The sequence below is a fragment of the Serinus canaria genome, chromosome 1A (genome assembly GCF_022539315.1).
Source record: "Serinus canaria isolate serCan28SL12 chromosome 1A, serCan2020, whole genome shotgun sequence".
Classification (NCBI taxonomy): domain Eukaryota; kingdom Metazoa; phylum Chordata; class Aves; order Passeriformes; family Fringillidae; genus Serinus; species Serinus canaria.
The window spans coordinates 42,540,026-42,550,776 of NC_066314.1; positions in this window are offsets into that span (position 1 = coordinate 42,540,026).

The following is a 10,751-nucleotide window of genomic DNA, read 5'->3' on the forward strand; positions in this document are numbered from 1 at the left end:
TCTACCACTTCTCTCTCCAGTGTTCACCTCCCTCACTGCAAAATATTTTGCTCTTTTTATCTACTCTTTCAGTTTAAAGCCATTCCCGCTTGGGCTGTCACTACATGTCCTTGCAAAGCACCCCTCTCCAGCTCCCTTACAGGTTCCTGGTATGAACTAGAAGGTGTTACATGCTTGCTCTGGTGCCTTTTTATTGCAGGCTGAACAGCCTCAATTGTCTCAGTCTTCACAGAAGATTTGTCCCATCCTCTGATCATCTCTGTGGCCCTCCTGAGGAGATGCTCCAATAGGTCTTGCTGGCACCCAGGACCCCAGAGTTTGATGCAGCACTCCAGGTGGGGGTGGCAGCACAGTGGAGCAGAGAGGCAGAATCACCTCCCTCGACCTGCTGCCCACTTTTATTTTTATTACAAAATAATTTCCTACACGATGTGGTTCTAAAGGAACCTGTGGGAGCTGGAGAGGGAGAAACCAGTACGGAAGTGCTTAAGGGTAGAGGGCAAATCTACACACAGAAATGCTGGGGGGCAAACTTACATGCTGCATCATAATTCACTTCAGTCTCACATCAGATTATATGAGCTTTAAGTGAACCTTATATTGACCTCATTTCAGTATTGGAATGACCATAGTGGGGGAAATATGCAGGATCTCTGCACTTGTTGTCTGCTTTAGGCTGACACAGTATGGATTAACAGAGGGCATTGCACTATGGTACTGAGCAACATCAGTTTCCTCACTTATTTCAGTGAGGCCTTAATTCAGCTGCCCACTGATTATAATCAAGGATTAACATTTCCAGCTGTTGTAACCTAGAGGGCATGGCATCCATCTGCACAGTGGGTGAAGTCTTATTTTGCTGCCAAGTAGGGAATGTTTTGGAAAGGTGCCCATCTATTGTTCCCCTTACAGGAGACAAGCATGGAGAGTGTAGGGCCCTGGGACAGAGAGATTCAGGGTCTGCAGTGTACTGTCACTGATGTCTTATTTATTATGTCTGTAAGAATTCATATTTCCATGCTAAGAGTGAAAAATAGAAGTTCTCATATTTCCCAAACTTTTAGTACAAAATTTGAAAGGCAAAAAAATTCCAGAAAAAGCACTACAGAATCTTAATGAACCCGAAAATAATGATAATTACTGTTTTCCAACTATCTACTGTGCTTGTCAGGCACATTATTCTCTCTGATATACAGATTAAAGCATTTAAATAACAGCTTTTCCAATTCCAAAGATTGAGACTACATGTAGACTACATTAAATATTTGGCAGAAATCCAGACAAATCTCATGTGGATATACTATGACCAATCATGAAATCATATTTCCTGCCAGAAAAGTCAATCCGTGCTGCAAGTCATCTCTTTACTGGTGAATAGATTTTTCTTTTGTTCCATCCTGAGTTATAGGAAATTCCTGTAAACAAAACCTCCATACCTCTGTTTGGCCAGCGTTCAAATCAAAGTTAGATCTGAAAGCACAGCAGATGCAATTCCGCTAAAGCTCACCCTGTTACAAGGCTCTAAATCAGCAGGTATAGTGGCTGGCTCACAAGTTAGGGAGGTAGAGGTCAATAAATTTACAGCTCAGGGTGAAACAGAAAGTATTTTGTAATAGTCTTTGAAAAATTACAGAATGTGATGCATAATTAAAAGCAGAAAATGCACATGGAGAGGTCTTCAGCAGACGTAAACAAGCATTTTCCAGAGGAGCTGTACTGCATCCCCAAGGTTTCTGGCTTTCATTTTATTTTTAGGTAGAGCTGTCAAGTGAATCTTTCCTCAAACATTCTCAAGAACTCGAAAAACTCAACTCACTGATTTTGTGATGGCCATCTTCATGAAAATTGCTTTTCCTTCAAAATGTAGAAAATCTTGATGATGATGATGAGTACAGCACAGACTCTGGCTGCGGTGCCATACAGCCCAGGATGCCATTATTGTTCAATAAAGAAGGGTGTATGGATACTTAATGTAAATCATCTTGTGAATGCAAGGAATAGTGAGGTGATAAAGGTTGCTAATGGCAAAGTTATTCTGAATAATCAGATCTACAGTGAGCTGTGAAAAGCTGCAGAAAGCTTTCCCATTACTGGAGAGACAGGGTGATAAAATTGCAAATGAAATTCAATGTTGATAAAAGCCAAGTGCTGAGGAAAAAATAACTCCAACTCTACATTTTCTAGTGGTACTCTACCTCTACTTCACTGATACCAGCTGTCATTTTTTAGACGATTATCTAATTGATACATATTTAACTAAATTCTGAGCAATTGGTTTGTGCTTGTCTTTAGCTTTTAAAGCTGAGGTTTCTCTTTCAGATCTAAATATCCAAGGAGTCCAAGAGCTTGGGGATTTTTTCAAACTGTCTAATGAAAGATATTTGTTCTGCTTACAGATCTCATCCCACTTAACTGCATATGCATAAAGAAGTCTCCTCATTGTATCCCTTGAAGACATCCTTGTTTTGTCTAGACCCAATCAAGAGACACTAATGAAATCCGTATATTAATGATATGTACGTGTTTGCATAAATTATGGCTGTGAATATGCATATTTTTGTAAAATAGCAGGTCTGCTGTACTGGAAATATTGACACACAGATTTATGAAGCGGGTTCCCAGCTGAAAAGAACATTTTACTCTCCATGAGTTAAGAATGTAGGTGTTCTGCTGTGAGGAGGAGATAGTCTAGAGAGGCAGGGCAGGTTAACAGTGCAACAAAAGATAGAACAAGCTGTCTCTTGAATAAAGCACAGCTAGTGGGTGCTTCCACAGGACACAAACTCACAATATATTGTTCCAGAATTTCCCAAGAATAAGAATACACAGTCCATGCCAGCTGCACAAGCCAATTGAAGGGGTGGTAATAAAGGAAGTATCTATGCAAAAAAGTCTACTATCTGCCAAAAATGCTCTCCAGCCTCCAGAGATAATAGTGAGAAATATAATCAAAGCAAAGTAGTCTGGGAGAAGGTTATGACAGCTCTAAATTTTATTTTATTACATTTATGAATGTGATGTTAATGTCATTGTGAATATTTCTCTGAAAGTGCCATTTCAGTGCTCAGCAGTACTCAGAGGGGCAAATAAAATGTGATGAACTAATGAGAAAGGAGCAAAGGACAGGACAGAAAGCATTGTCAAGCCACTGTATAAATATCTGATGTTCCCATAGTTTGAAAACTACCCAAGTTCTGCTTATGTCATCTTTGATGGCACTATTTAAGTGCATGGAAGGTTGTGCAGCATGATGACGTCTATGGAAGGGCGACCATTGGAGAAGAAATGAGAACTTCCTGCAGAAATGCTTGAGGGAGGTAAGGATGCACCGTGGACAAACCCATGGAGGACAGGTTAAACATGGAAGTCTGGATGCAGTCCCCAGCATGAGGGATCCCTAAACCACGAATTGCTGGGGGCAATCACCTTGGTTCACTTCTCTCCCAAGCAGATGCTGCAGAAGAGTTCTGGAAATGAGCTCCAAGGCCCAGACTGTACTTTGACATGCAAGGGCACATCATGCTCAGCATGGTGCAGCTGAGTTTTTCCCATGCCAGTACACTCAGGCACAGATGAGAGCAGCAGGTTTGCTCCGATTTACTTAAATATGAAAAATTGAACTTAAAGTCCTGGAAAGTATTTCTGGATCCAGAAATCCATCAGGGTGCTCCGAGATGGAGGATGGCTGGATCTTGTTGATCCAAGATCTTGTGCCTTTGTCTGGTTAGACAAGTCATTGCTGTGGGTGGGTTTAGGACAAGTTTTGTTCTTTCTTCCTGGCTTTTCCAACTGCAAAAGACTTTCTCATGCCCCTTGGACAAAGTTTTGGTGCCTTGGTGGGAGACTTTATCACATTACTGAAGATTAATTACTGTATGAACAAATGAAAACAAGGAGATGAGCCCTAGAAACGACCTATCCAGCTGCAGTGACCACTGCCCTAGGAGTGGCCCAAGCATGAAGGGTACTTCTATTGTTCCTAGGAAACCAGCCTTGTTAGCTAACCAGAAGAAATGCCACTTAGTACTCTATTTGAAGTATTGTATGTTCCTGAGCATAAGCTGTGTTTCTTTTTCACCTTACCTCCAACAAAGGGCTAATACTCTCTACAATTGCTATTAAAGTTTGCTCTTTGTTCTTCCCAAAAGACTGTGGGGATTGAGAGAATGATTTATATCTGCTCTTCCTCCTGCTGTGTGTCTGAAATAGTCCTGTTATGCATCATTACAGATAGGTCCTGGTGAAGAGGAATAATAGATTATCACCTGACCAAAAACAACAACAAAAAAAAAAAAAAAAAAAAAAAAAAAAAAAAAAAAAGAAGTTAAGTACACTTTGTCTCAGAAATATTGACACTGAATTTTATGGCTGGGTAATAGAGATGAGCCACATGTAAGAGTGATAATGTTCACAAATGTCCAAGCTCTCTGATTTACACCGTCCTGCTGGAGGTGTTTGAAATGAAACACAAAAAACAAAAAAGGAAAAAAACCACATCAAAAATGTCTCTAAATGTTGGAGGTTTATTGGTTGAACACCATAAAGAGTCCATTCATAAAATTCCTGGCACTCAGAAAACAGTCAAACTGTAGTCCAAAACAGTCGAACTATAGTCTGTAAAAATACTTTACATTTTACACATTGCTTGTTACATCTTTCCCAGGATTTTTGTGTTTTTCTCTTTGCTCTTTTGAAGGGAAAGGAGTGAGCCACTCAAGTTTTATGACATAGGTATGCTAGAAGCATAGATACAGGACTAACTTGCTTCCACTCACATGGCTACTGCAGTCTGGCCTAAACAAGGTTCAGACTGTGAATCCAAGCAAAGAGTTTTGCTTTGTCTGCACCAGAACATTGAGACTATAACATATTTTCTTTCCTAAGTTTACTGCTCTTTTTTCTTTCTCTTCTAAGATAGTATTACAATGAACAAATGCCCAGTCCTTTAAATTAGAAAACAGAACAGTTTAAAGAGTATAAAACGCTCAGTCTATGCTAAGGTCACATTTGCCTGGATGTGGGTGTGCTTAGGCTCTCACACCCACATTCACATATCTTCAAGGACTCAAGAGGAAAATACAATATTTTTAATTGTACTACCAGACAGCAGGAGCAATCTCATGTCTTTCAGACAGAGGTAAGCTCCATGGCAGGGCTGTGACTGAAAGGGAGAGAGCTGCCCTTTGTTATGTCTGCACAGGCTTGCCTTCAAGCAAGACTGAAGCCTGCCTTGGCATTCAACCAGCCACGTAAGGGCTGCATCCAGTTTTGCTCTTTTCCTGTCAGGCAGGTCAGCTGGTGGGCAGTTCCTGCCACTGCCACAGGCAGCTCTGGGTGAGGGGGATGTCAGTCAGCAGAGCAGCCTGGCACATGTCCTGCTGGTCTGCCACCAGCAGCGCAGCTCCAGAGGTGAACATCTGGAGTCACCTCTGTGCCAGCCTGCCTGGACCCCTGCCAGAGATCAAGGGGGGTGGACACATTGCAGCTCTGGACTGGGAGCTGTGCACTGCCCATGTGGAGAAAATGGTCTGTGTTTCACACCAGCTGCTCCAGCTCGGTCCTCTGGGAAGGCAACAGCTCAAGAGCGCATGGTTTTCCAATGTTTCCATTTTGACACAGGCCCTATGGAAAGTTCTTGCAGAGCTCCATGTGAACTAAGCCATCCTGTCTTCTGCCCATGACTCTTCCAAAGCCAGATTCCCTTCAGATTTTGAAATAGCTTCTTTTTCATCTCCACTTTCATAGCTGTAGCCATAACACAATAATCTCCTTTTGCAGATTAAAAAAGAATTGCTGACTTTTATAATTGTGTACTGCAGCTGCCCCTCCCCAAATATGCTTCAAGACACATTGTGAGTTTTGAAAACTTCTTTTCAAATGTTTGTAAAGGACAAATGTTTGGAAAGGAAAACTCTCCAAAACAAATTGCTCTGGGGGAGTCTAAATAAAATACCCATGGAGGTTCATGGGAACAGCCATTGTGAAGTTCAACAGGCTCTGAGTCATGGGGCACAGGCCACTGGTACATGAATGAATAAATGAGGAGGTGATGAAATCCATCGACTGCATCTTTGTAGAGCAGGCTGAGGTTTGCTTTCAGATGTGTCAGCCAGCTGGAATAGCAGGAAGAGCCCTTAGGTTCTGCTCACACCCTGCGTTTTTGGAGACACCACCCTCAGTTGTTTTAAATATACAGTCCCGTGGAAAAAGGTTTTAACTGCAAGAACCTGCTTAAGAGTCAGATTGTGACATTTAGCTTCAGGCTTAAAATTGTGACTGTGGCCTTCTCTGAACTGCTCCAGACAGACCATGCCTGAGGTGGCAAAGTCCCTTCCCCACGGTTTCAAACCCTGTAGTGCCAATGAACTGGTAACTTCCTGCCATCTGACTGTGCTTTTTCCTATCCAGAATTCCAAATAAAGCAAAATTAAGTGCTTTTTTTCCTTTTCCTTTTTTTTTTTTTTTTCTTTGATCAATTATGCCTAAAGCAAAGATGTGAGAAATAAACATGTTATTGATCAATTTTTCCTGTCACAGAGTTCTTTCCCCAGGTGGGTGCTGTGATGAATCTACTGCTGTGTTAAATGGGACAGTAAACAGGAGGAAGGGGTTTGCCATTATCTACTTCCTTCATCTTGAGCTGAAACCACAGGAGCTGACAGGAGAAATCTTTAAAGCTGTCATTAGGAGAATAATGATAGTTATTACATCTGATGATTGTCCAGTCACTCAAACCACTCCTGGAGACTACCTGCAAATGACTGAGCCTTGGAGAGAAAGCAGGGGGGGATATGAGCAATTTGGGGACAGACTATCATCTTTTAATTACACTAATTAGAAAACTTCTAAAAAGGAGAGAGAAGTTGTCAGACTGCTCTTTTTTACAGAACAGGTGGGAAGATCTGGAAAAAAAAATTACCAGATTGGATCAAGAAATGAAAAATAACACAGACTTCCAGAAAATAACATTTGTGCTAGAGAGAGAATGTTTATTTCCTTACAGACTTAATCACATGGAATAAAAGACTCGGAACACTAGAGGCAGAGAAAAGACTAAGACTTTAGCATTTTCCTTCAAAGTCATGTGCAGGATCCTTGATAAAGTCTGTAGTCTGCTTCAGCTGTAAAGCTGTAGCCTTGGAACTGGAACGTTCATCATAAAAGAGCTTTGGGAAAGAGTGCTCTGAAGTTGAGAATATTGAGAGGAGTGTTAGATCAGCTTCTGAGAGCCACAGGCAGTGTATTAAAAAGCCTAAAAGAACCCTGGAAACAACCAAAAGCAACTAAGGCAGCTCAGAACAAAAGAAAAGCCAGAGAAATGGGGAGAGCAGCAGCCTACTCAGATTGAATAATGTCTTGAAGGTGTGTGGGACCCACGTGGTGAGGACCTCAGCTCAGCATTTTCCAGCTGGAGATTTCTATCTTTTGGTTCCAAACAAAATATTTGTTGTTCTGTTCTTGTTGTGCCTGACTGACTGTTGATGTAGATATACAGATACTGCTTGATCTCCTCACTTAGCATAGCAAAGCACATGAATATTCCCATTCAGAGCAATAAATCTGTTGGCTTTCTCTGACAGGGTTTGTGAACCCAATCCAGCAGCACTTGCTGAGGACCATGAAAATCTTTCCCCTGTCTTGGATGGGCAGTGGTTTGGGTCTGCTCAAGGTAGGTATTTCTGCTTACCTGGCAGTTGTGAGAAACAAGCAGCATCCTTTTATGAGAAGGAAGTACAATGACACCAGACAAAGAAACCCTGCCCCTCAGGCTTTCAGCATGCTTCCCAATGAACGAAGCCTTATAATTACCACCTCTACCTGTGAGAGCTTGCTAATATTGCATGGCTAATACTCAGAACTTAATATCTCTCTTTCAAAAAAGCAATAATAACAACAAACAAACCCCTGTAAGCGGCCCATGGCTTAGAAATGATGCTGTGCTTCTGATGTTATTATCTTACATGCAAATATTTTTATCTCCTTTGCCATAATTTTTTTCTTGGTTTGCTCTGCTGGTAACATAAACATGTAGCTGATCTAACACAAAAAGCTCAGCTATCCCTGCAGACATGTGTCTCATCACAGCTTCTTAAGTAAAAGGATGAGAAGGGGATGAAAACCAAAGGATTTGTTCCTTCAGAGGAGGATTGCTGCACCTGGAAAGAATGAATGGAGGACTAGAAATTTTCCTAAGGCTCAGCCATGACACCCTTTCTGCCCAGTTGCTTTAGACTCACAATATTTTCCTTCTCTGTCTGAAACAGTAGAAATTATAAACTCCTTTCAAAAGAGCTGCTCTTGTGAATAAAGTACCATTTCCTCTAACAGGCAAAGTATAGAATAAGGATTATTATTGCATCTTTATTAGAAGCATATGGATGCTATGATTCTGATATTCCCTTTATGGGTTCGGGAGTATTGTACAACTGTGACCTTTGCTCACTCTGTCCCTGGCTTGTCCCACATTCCTCCAAGAAAGGGGATTACCACAACTGTGCAGCGTTTGCCATTTAGTTCCTGCAGCACTAGGTCTGTAAACAACATGAATTTATCAGAGGAGAGAATCAACAACTGTTGAGTTTTTCTGTAGCAACCATAAAAATTGCTTTTGGCATCTCTGGGTTGTAATGAGAAAACACTAAGAGGACTGTAATGACCCTGCATTTAAAGTTTCATTTGAATAGTATAGGGGATGAGGTCTAGATTCAAATAATTACAAAAGCAGGCTGAAGAATACCTGCTGATAGGGGAGGACTTTCTGTACTCTAGGGCAGGAATTTTTTTGAAAAATTAATGTGCAGCAATGATTGCCATAGGCAACATTTAGTAATACATTAAACATTAAATTACTATAAACCCTAGCTGTCGCTTTTTCACCTAACAGTGCTTGACTTTGTAACCTTTAGTTTTTCAGAATTTCTTTCTCTTTGTCTACTATTGATCTGGAAAGGCTACTTGTTCTGGAAAATGGAATTTAAAAGGCATTAGAAATTATCAAGTTCTTTTTCAGAAGATTATTTTTTCTACTGTGGGACTTGAATCAAATGCAAATTGCTTTTCCACTGATCTTCTCACACTGCTGTTTAAAACCTAAGAATGTCAGAAAATAGATTGTATCTTCCTCCTAGATAAGCATCCTGTCATAGATTATTTTCCTCTCTTGGGTAGGTTTTATTCTCTTTATAAGGTTTCTAATACAAACTCAATTTTCTACTTCAGTATTAGTCTTTCAAAATATTGGCTGAACCACAGAGTCAACAGCCAATCATATTCTGTCTTGTGAAATACCTTCCTAGATAGTGTGAGTTTATAAAAAATCTGTGAAAATTATGAAAAGTAAGAGGCTTCCATACCTGAGGTTCTTTTCTTTCCATTGCTGGCAATGTATTAAGGAAACATAAATGTCATGAGCAAGGACTTAAGAGAGATTGTTTGCTTTAGGAGAGAATGTAGGATTGTTTTTTCTCCTTTTCTAACAATTTCTTTTAGCAAGTAGGTAGCCCAAAAAGATTCTTTACAATTGTATTTTTAATTTTTATTTTTTATATTATTCATTACTTTAATTGAAATATTTAAATGTTCCTAGGTAGTTCTTTCCACAGCTGATATGCCTTTGGCTCATGTAGTTCTTGCTTTGGCAGGGATATTTCATCAAACTTATTTATCACTTCCTGCTTGAGAATTAGCATGGAGTAAGCAAAGAATATTTTGCAGTCTCTCCTTGGTGTGCTCAGCTCGGGCAATCCCAGAGAAGTGTGCCTCCCCCACCACAGTCCTGAGGGAAGGTCAGGCACCTAAAGGTCCTGTCCATTTGCTCCATGCCAAATTCCTTTCTCAGCACACATGTCTGAAACAGCAGCAAGCTTCCAGGGGTTTCCCCTTGTCCAGCACAAGGGGTGATGAGCTGAGAGGTGAGGATCCCCTTCTTAGCCTGTATTAGGAAGGGCAATAGAAATACCACAGCTCAGTGTCTCACTCATTTACTTGCAAGTTTTGATATTACTTTTGACCAAATTGCATTTCTTTGCTTGATCTTGCTGTCCTTACAAGAAAGCCTGTTATACAGAATCCATAGCTATTTGCCAGTAAAAACATCAGAAAATCCCTTCCGAGCATGCAAAAAGGACATGCCAGAAAAAGTGGCAGAGGCAAAGGTGGAGACAGACAAAATAGAGGATTAATACCTGTTACTGCAATTTATAATTCCACTGCCATCACTTTGTCAGCAGCAGGGCAGCACCATTCCCCTTCCCATGGAGCCAGCCTGGATTTTACTGGCCTCCAGGTCCACCAAGACAAAAAATTTTGAAGACAACAAAGCAGTCATCCTGTGACCTGTTGAGGTGAAATCTGCAGCACTGTGCCCATCTCTGGGGGTAGCAAGTGAAGAGGGCTGGCAGCAGTGCCCCAGCAGTGGGCTGGAGGCGACGAGCGGCAGCGCTGCCAAGGACACGCTGGGCTGCAGCACAGTGCCAAGGAGCATCCCTGTGCCCTGACTCCTCAGCCTCCCCTGCAAGAATGGGCACTGACTCCCCCTTCAAATGGACAAAAACACAGCAAACTTCCTCCTGTCACCTCCTTGCTCACTGCAGCACTCAGCAAGCCTCACTCCTGACTGAGCCCAGGCACAACTTCAGCCTGATCAGATTAACTTTATAACGAGGCACAAGGAAGGAAATGACCCCTGCTTCTAGAGTTTTGCAAGGAAATTCACAAGGAAATTCAGTTTTGGAAGGAAATATGAGGTTTAA